The sequence below is a fragment of the Malaclemys terrapin genome, chromosome 16, assembly GCF_027887155.1.
Source record: "Malaclemys terrapin pileata isolate rMalTer1 chromosome 16, rMalTer1.hap1, whole genome shotgun sequence".
Classification (NCBI taxonomy): Eukaryota; Metazoa; Chordata; order Testudines; family Emydidae; genus Malaclemys; species Malaclemys terrapin.
Genome location: NC_071520.1, coordinates 11,316,404 through 11,333,894, shown reverse-complemented (window position 1 = coordinate 11,333,894; position 17,491 = coordinate 11,316,404). Strand labels below are relative to the sequence as shown.

The following is a 17,491-nucleotide window of genomic DNA, read 5'->3' as shown; positions in this document are numbered from 1 at the left end:
GGAAGAACTGTGCTGAATTTGCTTCAGAGGGCTTTAGCCTTCGTCACTGAAGATGCATTCTGAGTTCTGAATCAGTCCATTGTGGAAAAGAGTCACAGAACAGGATGACTACCAAAAAAACCACCTGCTTGGGTAAACCATGTGTTTCCTGTGTGTCCAGATATGGTTTATGTCAGTGCCTGGATAAAAATGGGAGACCACAAGCTGTAAAGGCTGAAGTTTGGGACACAGTCTCCAGAATTGACTCTGCAGGTCCACTATCCATGTTAAGACCACCTCTACTTCTCTTGATGGAACCAAATGTATAAAGGGTTTTGTTGACTGCAAACTGAATTAGGAACAATTGTGACATTGCTAAATACTGCACTGAAACTTTGGTCTTATTCCTAGTTAGTAGGCATGTTTTTAAAAAGAAAAAAAGTAAAGTTTAAGTCCACCCACAGCATTAGCAGAAACAAGAGTAATATTGACTGAAGTCATCAGTCTATCCTGATTTAAGAGGGAATGTTGTGGTATCTTTCCTCTTCATCAGCATGGTGGTGGGGGTGACGCAGCTCTGGCTTTGGTCATGGTAGTTGAACTCCCAAGAAAAGTAGAGGCTAGGTAGGCCCTTTAAGAGGCAGTATCTTTCTGGGACATATTGGATGGCTTTTCAAGATACAGCAAAGCAACGGAAGGCCTCTCTCCCTGACAACCTCTTTCTGTGGGACTGTTCTTCACAGTAATAGAAATCCATTGTCAGGTAGAAACGTAAAACTGTTATTTCTGCAAGACCTTTTCCTTGGTCTAGGATGGCCCATGTGGTTTTGTGTGATGAAAACTCTATGTGCTGCATATAGTGCAGCATTGACTGGAGGACGCTTGTTTATGAACTGCTAGGGGAGAGAGAAGAGGATTTCTGCTCCAAGATTTTGCATGTTGATATCTCTCTAACAGAACAGCACATTCCTTCCAGCCAGAGAGTGCCTTTCTCAGAAAACCACTCATCATGTAGGAAAATAAAACTTCTTTTTCTTCCTCCCCTCATCTCCCTCAAAGTCCTTGGTTTAGCAGTCCTGGGAGGTTGAGGGTAGAGGAGAGAACCTACCCCTCCAGCAGTGGCATTGACCTCTGCTAATAGTCATAAAGTAGCCAGCCCACACTTTCCAAGCCACTGGTCCTTTAAGAATTTCTATTGCTTCTGCTGTAAATAAACTGGTGCTTAGATATTATCAGTTCATTGAACCTTTAGCTCTGTTTAGGCTGTAAAATGTGAGCTTGTTAAGATTTGTTTGACTGGATTAAGCTGACAGCTAACAGAAATGATCTATGGCTAGTAGGAGCTTTTAAAATATAAACTGTTAGGAGGATTGAAAGACTGGGTAGTGGGTTTCTCTAAAGTTTTGTGGCTGCACATTGAGGTGATCCAACTTCTACTTCTCATGGAAACCTTTCCTGCAATCTCACTGCCTCATACTACAGTTTCGTAAAACCATCTTGTCCTATATTGGACACACTCACTTCATAGCTAATAGTGATGCTTGCTTTGCACTGGAAACGAGTCCTCTCAGAGGCAGGATCTTTATTGAAAACTTACACTGGAACAAACATGCAATGCAGTTTAGTTAAAAAACCCATTGGGTACCATGGGCCCAAGTTTTTTCACTAAAATGAAATAACGCTTATGAAGCTTTTGTTCAGTAAACTACCTGCAGAAATAGCCTGGTTCAAAGCTTGCTTACTTTTTGCACTTCAGACTTCAGTTTTACCAACACAGTTTGTATGTGATCTAAAACCTTGGGCATGTGTGTGAATAACACAGAAATGAAGACACTTCATGTATTAAAAGGTAAGCTTTTTTAACTGCATGCACAGAATACCAGTCTGGTAATGAACAATGCTATCAGTTGGCTATGGTGACAGTAAATCTTCCAGTTCAATGTGTGCACAGTTGTGATCTGTAAGTATTTGCATACCTCAATTGCTGCTAATCCAGTGCCTTACACCAATTCTGCATCACCTTTGGCTGACAATGACTGTCTGTAATGAATCCTGCTGAATTGGTGCTGAAAACTGTTCATCTGCTAGTGTAGATGGGAGAGAACCATTTTTCAGCACCTTTACAGGTATCTTCCAGCAGTGGTGCTTGAAAACGATATCTGAGGGGAGGAGATGGTGCTCTGGTCAGTGTGTGCTTTTTTTGGAGTGGGGATTATAGAAGGGATAAACATCTGGGAGGCATAGCTGGAGAGAACAAGTGATGCATCCAAGTTCTGTACTCGTATTCAGTACCTCCACATGCCTTACAGAAGCATGAAGTCTGCTTCTCCTGTAAGTTAGGACCGTATACAAAATCCATTAAAGTAAATGGAAAGACTCCCACTGATTTCAATGGGCTCTGGATCAGGCCAGACATTTGTCATCCGAGATCTTGAGTGTCATTACATAGCTGTGGTACATCACACTAATGCTCGCATTCCCCAAAGAATCTTTGCATTTGCTGTCTGCAGAACAAATATATAAAATAGGAGAACGTGGTGAAAGTTACAGTAATCGTGGCATTGCTACTTCAGCCAAGCTTTTAAAGTGTCCGTGTGTACTCAGATTCTCTGGTTTTTGCTTTGCGGTGTTTAATTACTTTATTTGCAAGTGCACCTCTACCTCGATATAACGCTGTCGTCAGGAGCCAAAAAATCTTACCGCGTTATAGGTGAAACCGCGTTACATTGAACTTGCTTTGATCCACCAGAGTGCGCAGCCCCGCCCCCCCCAGAGCACTGCTTTACCGCGTTATATCCGAATTCATGTTATATCGGGTCGCATATATCGGGGTAGAGGTGTATACAAGAAAAACTATAAAGCGCCAAAATACTGTTTGCTAACAAGATATTGGGAGGGGCGGGGGGTGTTAGTAACATAGCCACTCTTACTAGCTGGTTTAAAAAAAAAATTAACTAGCACTTCCTCTGTCTTCTAATGTTTTGGGCTGTTGTGGGAGACAGTTTACAACTGCAATCCAATTTATAAGCACCCCATCCCATGTAACTCATCAACGGCATCCATCTGTACTTAAAGCCAAAAAAATCCCTAGCCAATAACATTAGACAGCTGCATTTGTATGTTTCAGGTAATTAAGGTTTTAGCAGAGTATTGTGAGAAAACCAAAATCTAAAGAGTGGGGCTGTAAAAGTCCTTACCAGATTCACTGGCATGTTTCTCTCTCACTGCTTCAGCTGTGATACTGCTAACAGTGCTCCAGACATAAAAAAACATGGACTGTGTATAAACTTTCAGTTCAGTTAGGTACAAAACTACGGATTCTACTCACTTTGTTATACTGATTTCTTGGGGAGAGTTTGGTGCCTTAGGTCTTAGGTTATGAAGCAAATCAACTACTTTGTGAGCCTGCTGCTTTCAAAATTCAATTTTATTCATGGGAATTGGATTAAGTGAATGTGGTAGAACCATGTCCATTGCTATTAGCTTTCTGTGTCAGAGATGTTGTAGGCTTTCTGTACATCAGTGTTCAGAAATATAGTAATCACCAGTACTGCTAATGTGTTTGCCCAAATTTTTATTAATGAGGCTTTGTTCAGATCCAGCCTGTCACTGCTTCATTTCCCCAGCACTTCCAGCTATTTTAAGTTAATTTCCACCTCAAGCGCTGTCAGTCTCTTAGACCTCCCTTCTATCTTTACCTTTATGGTTAATATGGAAAATATTTCTATGCATGCATTTTGCATAATGATACATCATCTCACTAATATGATGATGCAGTTGTGACTGGGGCAGGCAAACCGCAGGATGGCTTTGGCTGTGACCAAGTGAAAGCGAGCTGGAAAAAGTCCAGCTCCTCAGCTTTGCTTTTCCTCCCTGGCATTTTTAGATCAATTCCAGGAAAGCCCATACAAGTATTCTTTGTTATGCACGGAAGAGAGGCATGTCTTGGGACTCTAAAAGGGCTAGCAAAGGAGATGTTTAACAAGGATTCGTTCAGCATTCAGAAAAAAACAATCCTGTCATTCCTTTTTTGTGGCTAAGCTCTGTCCACCTAATAATGTGCAACGTCTAACCTTCTTTCGATCTCCCATTGAGAGAAGAGATGCAACAATAAACACAGTGCTTCCTTTAAAAGTCCTAGCACCTAATTCACTGAATGGTCTGCATCACCTTCTCATTGGAGGCTGAAAACTGCTGACTGGGTAGGGAAAACTGACCTGAAAAGCTATGTTCAGCACCAGTTCACATAAGTGGGTTAAGATCATAACATACCTAAAAGAAAAGAGCAGCCTTTATTAGGAGTTACAGAACTCCAGCTATGTCTACAGGTTAGTAAAAGACTCACGGCACATCTGTGGCTGGCCCAGGTCAGCTGAGTCGGGCTTGCAGGACTCAGGCTGGGGGCTAAAAATTGCAGTGTAAACATTCAGGCTTGGGCTGGAGCCAGCCCGAGTCCTGCAAGCCCAAGTCAATTGACCTGGGTTCTGAGGCTCAGTGTAGTTGTATCTTGAGACTACTTAACCTATTACTGAACTCTGGGACAGATTCACTGAAGCATAATTGCTCTTAATGCGAAATGGTTATACTTGCAGAGATGAGAGCAAGTATAACCCTCCTGGGCTTTTTACTTTAATATATTTTAAGCCTTTATAGTATTTTTCTTCTGCGTAAGACCAAACAAAACTTTTCCAGTTTTAAAGTAAAAATAGCCCCCTTGTTTCACCTCCTTATCCTGTCAGGCTTTCTCTGAGCACAGTACTTTCTGTCCTTGGCTTTTTGATCTGGCAGATTCTGTTGGCATCTCTCAAGCTTACTGTTAGGCCAGTCTGTAAGCTTCTTTGGATTCCCTGGATTTCAGAAGGCTACTCATGGTCCAGGATCACAACTAGGACCCAAGTGGTAGTTGTGTTGTTTCCATCTTTTGTTTTTTAAATGGATTAAATCTATCCGGTGACTTACAGTTGTGTTATATGTTTGACACAGATCTCTTCAGTGGAATCCAGAACTGACAATGCAGGGTCCAGCAAGTCACTTTGGTGTATCTGATAGTTGACTGCATCTAAGCAGGACAGTTTAAGTGTGCTACTTAGGATATTTAAAAATGTTGCTAAATAAAATAATATTACCAAAACTGTATAGATAGCATTATCTAAGTGAAATTACATTTATATACTATTGTACTATCAGCCAGAGCCTGTTGGCAGCAATGTTCTACGGGACATCATTAGCATACGATGTGACTCACACCATCCTGAACTAGGATGTCTGGAGCTGTTAACTTATGAATTAATGTGAAATCTGCTGTTTAATAAATACTTTATACTGCTTGTTTAGTGATATTCAGCAGCAGACTGTAAAGTTTCTCATTGTGAGAGTCACCTGTAAGATCAGGTTCCTCCTGATGTCTTGAATGAAAATTTCTATGTTTAGAAAACACCTGCAACTTGTTAAAGCTACTGCACTCGTTCATCCAAAATGTAACCTCAGAACAATTCCAGCCCCTGTGCTTTCTTAGCCATGCAATGTCTTAATTTTCTTCCTATTTTTGTTTTCTTTAATTAGGTTGTGCCCCTACAGCCCAAAGCATGTAAAAAATTTAAGTTAACCGGAGGTAAGAATCTGGGTTTAAATTCTATCTAAACAGAGTTCTTATTAAATCTGTTTCCAACTGCTTGGCCAGCCAGTGTAGACAAACTGATAGAAATACAGGCTGGCCACATTATGTCCAATATTGTTCAGCCAAGCGGTGTTAGAAGAGTGTTCTGTTGGCTCCCTTCTTATGCACTGTTTCCAAACTCTGTTACTAGCCCCTTTGAGAGAAGCCCATACTGCAAAGAAATGTACAGAACAACTTGGTGTCCAGTGCTACAACTGCAGGGACAGAGTTGTGCATAATGCAAAGTTGAGGGAAGGTTTTTTCTTTAAGTGATGCATAATTAACCTATCAAATGCCTCAAGTACCTTATTAAAGCTTCATCCTCCTTATGCCCAGTGGATGGGCAGTCTTGAAAATGGGCCTTTCCTTGTGTTGCCTCTGATGTGGGACTTGACAGATGTCTATTCACTGAGGACACTTCCTGGGCTTTTCATTGGCAGCCCTTCTTTTTGCTGAGAGGAGAAATATTGAAAATCATTAGACAAATACTTGTCAAGTATGGCCTTGTCAGGTATATTTGGCCCCCAGTGCAGCGGGCTGGACTAGATGACCTCTCGAGATCCCTTGCAGCCCGGCATTTCTATGGTAAATTAGGAAATACATATGTGCTGCTGGATCACTTAATCAACTAAATATTGACCTCTTTTGGTGGGGCGGGGAAGGCTTCCTCTACATATGATGAAGTCTCCCATTGAGTGTGTGGGTGCTGAGATGAGACCAAAGACTGATTTTGGACCTGCAGCCTCCTCCACAAGTGCCACAGGTAAAGACAATTGTAAATGAATTAGTGCTGCTTTTAGCTTTTTACATCTTGCACGTCTCTCCTTGATTGCAGAAATCGTCAAGCTCTCAAAATCATCCAGTCTGAGGTGGCAGGGCTGCTGCTGTCAGATCTTGGGCTGAGAGCTCCCAGGTGCTGAGGTCAATGTTGTAAGATTGGAGGTTGGTCTTCAGTGTGTCTTTTGTAACGTTTTCTTGGTCTGCCCCTAAAACAAGTTCCAGTCTGCAGTTTTCCATAAAAATGGAATATCTGATGAACTGTAGACGTTAGACATAGAAACGATCTATTGGGTCATCTAGTCAAATTTTCCTGCCACTGCAGGATTGTTTCTATTGTCCATTTGCTTGTGTGGCAATCTATTTTGAAATGTTCCAAGGGGTAGAATTACATCACTTCCCTTAGAGAATATTTCACAGCCCGGTAGCTGTTACTGTCAGGAAGCTTTTCCTGACATTCGACCTGAAATAGTTGTGGGGTTTTTTTTAATCCTTTTACTCTTATTCCTTAGTTATTCCCTTAGTTATCCTCCCTTGAGCACAGAGGACTGGATTAGATGACCTATTGAGGTCCCTTCTAATCCTACACTTCTATGATTCCCCCATATATTATCTTAAACTTCTCTCCCTTCTTAGCTGCTTGTACCGTTCACGTTTTTGACTATTCGATCCCCCACAAAGCTGTTTCTTAGCCAATCCAGTACTTGGTTAACTCTTAATCTTTTCCAGTAAATCAGTCCCTCCAGGACCTTTTTGTTATCTGCAGTTACTTTGATAATGAGGTGCCTGGTATTTAATTCTATATAACAGGTGCGGTCACATCTGTACTTGTTTCTGTGAAGTGCCTTGCACATCTGGGTGCTCAAAAATAGATACATACCCAGAGCTAGAGAAAACGCATTCTGTCTGGTTTGTGGCAGTATGTTTGTATATGCAGCCCTATAATTGTGTTGGCTGCTGTTATCTTTTTTTATATTGCTATTTAGACTTCAGTTTGCAATGTAGCATTGCCCTTAAATCATTTAGTGTCATTTTCCCCCCCAGATTTTCCCCTTATTGAATATGACGATTAGTTTTACCCAAATGATGGTAACATGTCCAAGTTGCATCTCATTTTTTCTAATCTTATGTCCAGGTCCATTTTTATTTGCGCTCTCAGATTTTTGCCACTCCTCCAAATTTACTATCCCTGGCAAATTTTACTTGTACATTAATGAAAATATTAAATAAGAGTGGACCTACAATCAATCCCTAATGGATACCTCTGTTAGAATGTTCAGTTATTACTGGAGGAGAGGACAGTGACACCTTATTTTTTAAGCTGCATTTGGGGTGGGGGGGGAATGCATAGGTTGAGTACTTAAAACATTTTAACATATTCCTGCAGTGTGGTGTCTTCAGCTTGAACATGATTAAGGCTATGTTTTAGTCACAGGTATTTTTAGTAAAAGTCATGGACAGGTCACAGGCAATAAACACAAATTCATGGTCTATGACTTGTATTATGCACCCCTGACTGAATCTTGGCCGGGGGGTGGGGTGGGCGGCAGCAGCCAGGGACCCCCACTAATGCTGGGGGGGAGGGGTGTTGCTGGGGGCTGGCAGGCTGCTTGGCTCCACAACTCCCTGGAAACGGCGACATTCCCCCTCCCTCTGCTTCTAGGCAGAGTTGTGGCCAGGCAGCTCTCTACACTGTCTCCGCAGCTCCCATTGGCCAGGAACCACAACCAATGGGAGCTGCGGGGACGGAGCCAGCATGCAGAGTCCCCCTGGCTGTGCCTACGCCTAGGAGCAGAGGGTGTCACCACTTCTGGGGAGCCCTCATCCCCTCCCATGCCTGAGCCCCCCCACCCAAACTCCTGCTGCTGATGGGGGCGGTGGCCTGAGATTGCCCCAGCAGCAGCCAGTGCAACTGGCCCAGTGGCTGCCTGAGTTCCTCAGGTGGCTCCCAGGCCAGGTGCACCAGCCACTGCAGAAGTCATGGAGGTCACGGAATCCGTGACTTCTGTGACAAACTCTCAGCCTTAATCATGATGATAATGGCTTACTTTTATTCTCCTCAAACTACAGATGAGACAATGCCAAAAAGACTGAGAGAAAGGAGATGGTGCCTTGTGCAACAATAACTTCTTATATCTACAATGACTTCCATCTGAGGCTCTCAATGCTTTACGCCTGCTACTTAAGTCTGAGACATTGGTAAGTGTTATCACCTCTTTACAGATCTCTAAATTCAGCCATGCAATAAAGTGTCTTGCCCAAGATAACCGAACAAGGCAATAGCAGTGAGGAAGGAAACCCATAATCTTGATTGCCAGGCCTCTGCTCTACCCACTGGACTATTTTATCTCCATAATGGGTTGTTTAATTGCCGAGGGTGGATTTCTCTTATTGTACATTTAGGGAGTCTCTTCACTGCAGAGTTAACTCAGGCTGTTTACTCAAGTATTGCCCCTGTCCACATGCTCAACCCTCTCACACAAGTTTAATGGTATTTTCAATCCAAACTAGCTAGTCTTCTGGGAGATGTAGGCAATGATGAGCTCCCAAAATCCTAAGAACCGGTTCCCTACCGGGTCCTCGGCAGCACTTCGGTGGCAGGGGGGTCTTCACTCGCTCCGGGTTTTCGGCAGCAGGTCCTTCACCCAGATCGAGTGAAGGACCCACCGCCAAAGACCTGGTAGGGAACCACGTGGTGAGTACAAGCCCATTGTGCCTGTCTTCCCCCTTCCCCCCTCAGAACCTGCAACCCATCAACCCCCCCTTGTCCTCGACCACCCCCTCCCAAGATCCCCCCACCCCAACTGCCCCCTCAAGACCCCACTCCCTACCCAACGCACCCCGGCTGGCCCTCTTACCATGCTGCTGTGTAAGGATGCCGCGCAGCCGCTGGAGCTTGAAGCCCCACCCCCTTACCCAGAGGTGAAAGTAAGCCGGTACGCCCGTGTGCTGTACAGGGGTGGCCCGGCTTCCCCAGGGGGGCAATTTCAAGGGCCTGGGGCTCCCAGCAGGGGCTGGAGTCCCAGGCCCTTTAAATTGCCACCAGAGTCCCACTGCTGGAGCCCTGGGGTAGCGGCAGCGGGGCACTGGGGGCTATTTAAAAAGTCCGGGGCTTCTACTGCCCCGGCCCTTTAAATAGCTGCCGGAGCCCTGCTGCTGCTGCTACCCCAGGGCTCCGGCGGCTATTTAAAGGGCCAGGGCGGTAGAAGTAGGGGAGCCTCGGCCCTTTAAATAGCCCTCAGGAGCCCTGGGGTAGCGGGGGGCTCCAGCTGCCTCTGCTGCCCTGGTCCTTTAAATAGCTGCTGGAGTCCCGCCACTTCTCCAGGGCTCCGGGAGCTATTTAAAGGGCCAGGGTGGTAGAAGCAGGGGAACCCCGGGCCCTTTAAATAGCCCCCGGAGCCCTGGGGTAGCGGGGGGCTCCAGGGGCTGTTTAAATGGCCAGGGCTCCAGCTGGGGAGGCTCCCCCGGCCCGGCCCTGCTCCCCCCACCGAATCGCGGCTATTTAAAGGACTGGGGCAGGATGTGGCCCGTGGACAGGAGTTTGCCCACCCACCCCTTTTAGGAACCAGTTCTACACCGGCTTCTAAATTTAGCGAACCGGCTCCAGCTCACCATTGGATATAGGTTAAAACCCAGGTGCTGCTTTCACTTGAGCTGGTAACCCATCCACTTGGGTGTGAAGACAGGCTAATCCACTTGAGTGCTGATTGTCCTCCGTGCTTTCCTACAATTCCCCCATGTGTCCAGAAGGACAGATGACATTTCTCACAATTCCCTGGGGATGATCAGTAGCTCAGCTGGCTGCAGCACAAAGAACCATGTGATAGGCCCCTAGAAATCCTAGTGACCCACACAGGTGAGCACCACCGCTGAGGACACAGTAATTCCTGTGTGGCTGCTCACACCAGTTAACTCTGCAGGAGAAACGAAGCATAGCTTTTTTTTAAAGAAACAGAAATGATAAAACATCAGTGGGGTCTTCACTTGCGTGTGATGAATGCATCCACATTTAGATGCGATGAGCCGAAGCAGCTTGTCTCTGGCTCAGTCTGAACAGAGAGACTGCCTGCTTTACGTATGGGTATACGTACTCTTTATATGGGGTGGGGAGAGGAAAAACTTTGAAAACACTAAGATGAGCAGCCTCTCCATCTATAGTTGTAGGGAAGGGGACAAAGTTTCAGCAGTGCTTCGGGTGCAGAGCCAAGCTCTTATTCCTTGCAAGGCATTTCCCAAACCTAAGGCAAGCAAGAGTAGCCCAACTGCTTTCATCTGACCAGCTCTCCCTGCCCTAGAACAAGCATGTTTGCTAATGTGTTCCTCACCTCTTTGTGAAAATCTCTTAAGGTATTTGCCCTTGTTCCCAATAGTCTGTCTAGTAACTAATTTCCTATTCACTTACAACTTCATGGGGCAAAAAGACAAAGTCCTGTAAAACAGAATGGAAAGTGTAGCTGTGCCTTTCTCCTCTCCTCCTGTGTGATCTGTCCATGACCTGACTTTCCCTTTCCAGGGCCCCAACTTTTGGACTTTGGCTCAGCTCATAAACTGACAAATAAAAACACGACTTCACCCGTAACACAGCTTCTTCTCAAAGGCTGGTCTGGCCCCACCTATGCTTGTTCTCAGCAGGTTAGTGCTCCCTGAGGGAGGTTGGGAGATCTCTCTTCTTAAAATCCCATTGAATCTTGCAAAATGTGTTTGTTTTGTACACGCAGCAGTTTTTTCCTGCTCTGTCTGTAGCAGAGACTTACCTTATAAAGCAACTGATAGCAAACAGTAGCTGCTAAGGGAAACGAGATTTAGTAGTTTGCTCCTGTGTAAAGTCAGATCGCCATAGGAGCTGTGGCAGGCCTTGCATGACTTTACTGGCCCCTGAGTATATTCAGTTGGCCAGCATGCTGGAACAGCAGCAGCATTGTAAGAGTGAAGATATACTAGTCCCAGTCCATAACTATGGCAGCTAAGAGCTGGAAAAAGCTTTCCAGTACATCTCTTCCCACCCTTTGTAAGGCACGTTTGAGGTAACAGAAGGGGAAAGTACACTGGAGTATTTTAAATGTTCAGAGTCTCATAAGCCTGGACATGACCTGTGTGACTGTGTTCATATAGTCACGTGGTTAGTCAGTGAGTTCTCTGAGCTGGGTCAGCCTATCTACAGAACAAGCTTATCATTTGATATGTTTTTCTGTTCAGCACCTACCAATGTGGGATCAGGTGTGCTGTTCCTGTCCTCAAGTAGTTACTTCAACCATATCATTAAACTGTAGCATCTGACATTGCAGCTCGTGAGGGTTGGTCTATGCTGCATGCCCAGGCCAGCTGACTTGGGCTATAATTGTGGTGTGGATATTTGGGCTCACATGAGCTCTAGGACCCTCCCCCCTCGCAGGGTGCTAGACCCAGTGGTCCAGCCCAAGCCTGAATGTCTACACCACAGTTAAACAGCCCCGTAGCTGAGACCTACAAGCCCCAGTCAGCTGGCACAGGCCAGCCATGGGTTTTTAATTGCAGTGTAGACATACCCCGAGAGGCCTGGTTAAACATGTATGCCCCTCATTGTCCTGAAGCTCCTCAAACTCAGTGGTAGCAAGGGAGTTCTGCAGGAGCAGGGCCCTTAGCCAAAATACGCTGATGCTGATCCTGGATGCTTTAGGGTGTCTCTTCACAGCACCGTTAGCTCAAGTTTTACCCTTAACTCGACTCCTATCCACAAACACATCCATCTCTAGTGTGAGTGAACCGGTGCTTGAACTAGCTGGCCTGTTTGGGGTGGAGTGGTGGGAGGTGGGTTAAAGCTCAAGTGACGCTGATGTTTGAGCTAATAGTGTAGTGGGAATACAACTACTCCACAGCAGCTAATCCAGTTGTTCCGCTAATCATTGTGTGTAACTTTTTCCCTGCCATGAACCCATTTTCAGATATCCTGCTTCCCATGACCCCACACAGCATGGAAGTTGTCATTTTAAAATGGCATCCTCTGCACAGTGTGACATATCACACCCCTAACGTGAGGTCCTGCTGTGTGGAGGATACCATTTTGTAAAATGGCATCTTCCACACATTTGGGATTGTTGCACCTCTGTCCACTGATGGAGAGACCCACTTGGGATTGCAACCCATAGTTTTGGTACTGCTGGTGTAATTCCAGTGTTGTTTTTAAGTGTGGTTGCTGTCAATCAGGCCAGATCAGCTCGAGCTGTACTAACTCAAGCTACCGTTTGCAGTAAAGACAAGACCTTAGTCTCCTGTAAGAGCAAAACACAAGATTTTAAATGTCCTGACAAGTTATAGGTGAAGATGCCTTTCTCACTCAAGTAACTAGGTTCTAGGCCATTCAGGGCTTTAAAGATTGTAAGCAACCCTCTGCACTGCATGCAGAGCACCAGCACAGTATGTTCATAGCAACTTGTCCCTCTGAGGTGAACTGCTGTGTTCAGCTCCAGCTCATGTTTTAGAAAAAGAATTGTGGCATTAATCTATCCTGGAGAGGACAGAGGTAAGGCTCTCAGTGTCCAGGCCATGTGAGAGAGGGTGAGCTGCAACTTCCAGGACAGCTGTAGGTTTTAAAAAAAAGGCATAAACTGGAAAGTCAGCAGGAGGAGCAGCTTGAACAACATTTGTACTGTGTAGTGGGTTCAAAAGAAGGTGCCAGCCTCCTCAAACGTCTCCTTACCAAACAGCAGCATGCCTGGGCCACATTGCCTTCTGCCACCTCTCATACATTGCCTTCTGACACCGATAAAAGTAGCTAGACTCTGGCATGTGGGGTTGATGAAGGTATGTGATGCTGAATAACTTCTGCTTCTGGATAGTATTAAAACCTCTCCTGTTGCAGATATGCATGTAGATAGAACAGAAGCGAAACTCATGGTACATAACCAGTGAGAAACTACAGGAAGGAAGAGTAATGACTATTCAGAGCCCTCAGAGAAGGAAAGAAGCAACTTTCTGCAAAAGCACTTCGGCACAGTCTACAGCTGAGTCATCCAAATCTCCTTAGTGGTGCTGTACGCTGCTGGGAGAGCTGAAATACGTCCCACTGCTATAGAGTTTTCCATCTGAGGCTCTCAAAGCTCTTTCTACACTAAGGAAGCCTTGCCACATTCCTGTGAGGTATATTATTCCTGTTTTATAGATGAAGAGCTGAGGCCCAGAGTGATGAAGTGACTTGCCCAATGTCGCATAATGAGCACCTGATGGACAAGACTTTCTTCCCAATCAACACAGACCCTTTGCATCTGTCCAACAGTTGAAGGACATAATTAATTCCATCTCTGCACCAAAACCCACCACTGCTGGAACGAGAGAATCTGTGGACTACTAATACAGTTGGAGCTGTGCTAACAACGCTTTCGGTAAAGAGAAGCGAAGAGACCAGGAGTGTCAACGGTCAGAGGTTTGCTTGAGCAGGGATCTAACCACCAACAACTAGTGGCACACGGCATTGTGCCCTCAAGTGGTATTAACAACTCTCATAAGCAACAGATCCCAGAACTCCCTGCTAGCTTTCACCTATTATGGGGCAAGAAACTCTTCCAGTTCATGTTGTTTTATTCTGCATCTAAAAATATGGAAGAACAAAGATCTGTAATTTTTGGAATCTTCAGCAAGATTTGAGAGTAGGAATTAGATCTGGAAAGGGTGCAACTCTTCAATGGGAACTATGCTATGTTTGGCTGTCTTTGGTTGTAAGAGTAGAAGTGGAGTATTAGCTTGCTTGTTATAACTGAGTGCCAGGCTCTCTAACTGGTGTGACTTGGATGTATGGAATATATGTTGCTAGTATCTAAGGAACTTTGGCCTTCAACAGCAATTTTTAAAAAATGAATGTTTATGAAGTGATCATAATGAGCTAGAAGGGAACCGGGAGGGTCTGAATTTATTAAAATCATTATGACTGATCTAAAAGGGGATGGTGGAAATAGCTTCCTGTTAAAATTCACAGATGATGCTAAATGGTGAGGAATTGCAAATGAGAACTGAATAATACTGAGGAGCTTAAAGAAGTAATTAGAAATACAGACAAGAACTAAAACCAATTAATTTGGAAAAGTGCAAATTTAAAGCACATGGAGGAAAATAACCTGATAAGGAAATCAGAAATGGAACTTGGGAATACCGAAGAAGAATCTGTGGGAGGAGACTGGATAGCAAATTAGACACATTTGAGAGGATATGGTTAAAAACAAGTCATTAGCAAGTATTAGGGAAGATGATAAATCCTTCTCACTGATAGCCCTAGAATAGCTTGTTCTGTTCTAGGCACTTCAGTATTAGAAGTTGCATAAAAACTTCTCTGGCCTCCCCTTATGAGAGAAGGGGGAGACTCATGAGAAAATAAAAAGTAATTAGCAGTTTCAGATACTACACCTGCCTTTGAAGCCCCCTGACGAGGTTTTTTTTTTTGGTGGTTTTTAAAGACATGCTTTCCTATCATATGTTAAATATTTCCCCCGTTTCTGTGTGAAATGTCCACTCAACCAGATTCAAACTGACTTCACACACACTGATGTCAATTGGACAAAGTTTTGAAATGGGGGGAGGGGGGGGACACAGCCTGACAACAACTTGGGAGAAAAAATAGAGAAACTCGCCTCTTAATTTTCAGTTACAGTAATTTAGGAAAAGTCACTTTTGGATAGTAACTGTTTAAGTTGACTGCCCCTTGTAAGAAGTGAATATATATAGCTTCCAGTAACCAAGGTGGAACATGAGTCTATAACCGTTTGGAAGTTGCCAAGAGGCAAGAATGAAGAGCCATAATTTACAGTAGTACACAGGGCTATAACTAGGAGAAAACAGAAGACTCTTAATTCAATCTTAAAACGGTAAGAAGGGACTTCTACCAGAGCTGCTTTGTTTTAACAGCAAGGCAAACAGACCTGTGGAAATGGTCCAGCCAGAACTGTGGGTCCCAAATGTTGTAGAAATGTTTTCTACTTCCCAATTAGAAGAAATTGGACAGTTGCACATAGTAACAGTCTGACAGAGTTGGAAAAGCTAAAAATACCATAAGACCCAATACAAATGAGTGATTTGATTTCTGCATGTTACTAAAGCAAACTGTTTCCCTTCAACAGGCTTTGAACTTCCAGATGCTACTTCTGCGTGGAGCGAACATGCAGCCTTCGTTCGACTTACTTGATTAAGTAGAATTTACATTTCTCTGGGGTTTTTAACCAAAAATATCAGGTATGTTCCATTTCCTGCCTGGTTAGCCTCCCTATACTTCCTTTTTGGCACTAGCTTTCGAAAGCCACAAGATATTTTCCTAAGTGTTCAGTTGCCCCCTAGTGGGCTTCAGGAAAATAACATCCTCATAGTTTATGGCCACTGTGACCAATCTGCACTAGGACATGCAAGAGCAAGAAAAATCTTAGGGGCATGTTCTAAGGAAAGACTGGAGTAACTCCACTGACTTCAACAGAGTTACTCTGCATTCATACTGGGGGAATCAAGATCAGAATCTTGGTCTGTCTTTAGGAGAGGGAACATAGATGCTTGCCGTCCTCTGTGGCTATGGCAGAGTTGCTTTCCTCTAAGTGTCTGCCAGGAAAGAGAGCCAAGGGCACTCAAACCTTTCTCTAATCCCCACCGTGAAACAGCATTACACTGCTCTAGAAACGTGCTTGTGGAATTCTGGGCCTTAATAGCAATTTTTACTTTTGTGTCGTGACCAGGGTATCATGCTGTGCCTTGCTGAAGTGCATATAGATAATCTGATTGCTTCCCCCCCCCCCCCATCTGTTTAAAAACAATTTCTCCCTAGACTGACTGGCTCCCAACATCTTTTACCCATCTAATGGTATTTTTAAACAATCTTCTTCATACCAGCTGCAGCTCAGGTTCAACCTGGTGTGATGGCCCTGGCCCACTCAATTGCCAGTAGAGTTAGGATTTGATTTTTAATACAAAAATAATGTAATTTAACATGCAGGCTCCTGTCCCCTACTGTTTGTTGCTACTTCATGAACCTGTGCTAACAGTGAGGGATGTTGAAAAAAAAGCTCTGATCGGTAATACTACCCTTCCTCTCCATCAATGGGCATGAATTATGATCTGCAACAAAATTGATTATTACCCCCACCTTTATACCATGGTACAGGACTCTTAAATCCAGGATCACATGAAAGAGCTCAGTTGTAGCTGTCTGCTCCACCAAGGCACTTCTCCCATCTTGCGCTACATGTGCAGGAATGCTGTCTAGAAAGCAATGATGCCTACGTAATCTGTAACTTTCCTTCAAAAGGGAAGGAGAGTAGCCCCAGTTTGAGTTAGTCTTCAAGTACGTCTAAGACCAGCTGCTGTGAAACCATCTTCCCATCAAGTTTGTAACTGGTAACAAGGTTTTCATACAGTGCCCTTTGGGTGTATGGATGGTGGGCAGATCAGTGTGTAATTAATGCAAAAATACCACCCTCTGCTCTCTAACTTAGCCCCTCCCTCAAAAAGAATTATTCCTTGAGGTTAGTAATTAGGACTAACAGCGTTAGTCCAGATGCTGCATTCCTTTTCAAAGGGTGGTTTAAGTGTGTGCAGTTTAAAAATCTTTACCCTAAAGAGCTGCTGTTTTCAGTAATATCCTAAAATAAATGAAATATAAGGTCTGATAGATTTACTTTGGGGAAGAAGTTACTGTCAAGCAATGGCTCACTGAGGTTGAGAAGCCAGGAAACTGGGCAGTTAACTGTTCCATCTCTGTGTGATGAAAAAGCATATGGGCAACACTCTTGAGTAGATACTGAAAGTGTGCTGTTTTAAAAAAAAAAAAAAAAAAAGCCACACAGCCTGCAAGTGCTTTAACTCACCTTGCTTTCATCCTGTGAGAACAAGCCAGGTACTAACCCCCTTTGCTGCAGTAATTAAAGGAAAATCCATCAAATGAGAGCTCACAGCCAGCAAGATCCAACACTTGGAATTCATTAGTGACCAAACCTGAAGAGGTAGTGTAACAAACAGATCACCCATTCACCAACACAATTTTAGAAAATATAGCCCACATTCAGGTACTAAAATAATACTTTGAGTGTCCTGCCTCTGCATTATACCCTCATAAGGCCTTTGACATCCACGAGA

The 17,491-nt window shown here is 44.2% G+C and overlaps 1 long non-coding RNA gene across 1 annotated transcript; it reads left to right on the top strand.

The window, feature by feature from the left end:
- LOC128824557 (uncharacterized) lies at positions 1 to 17,367 on the top strand. The gene is made up of 5 exons (XR_008442488.1): positions 1 to 6,577; positions 8,483 to 8,611; positions 10,926 to 11,044; positions 13,551 to 13,811; positions 15,496 to 17,367. It is a non-coding gene; the product is annotated as an uncharacterized LOC128824557 (long non-coding RNA).
- Positions 17,368 to 17,491: the final 124 nt, after the last annotated feature.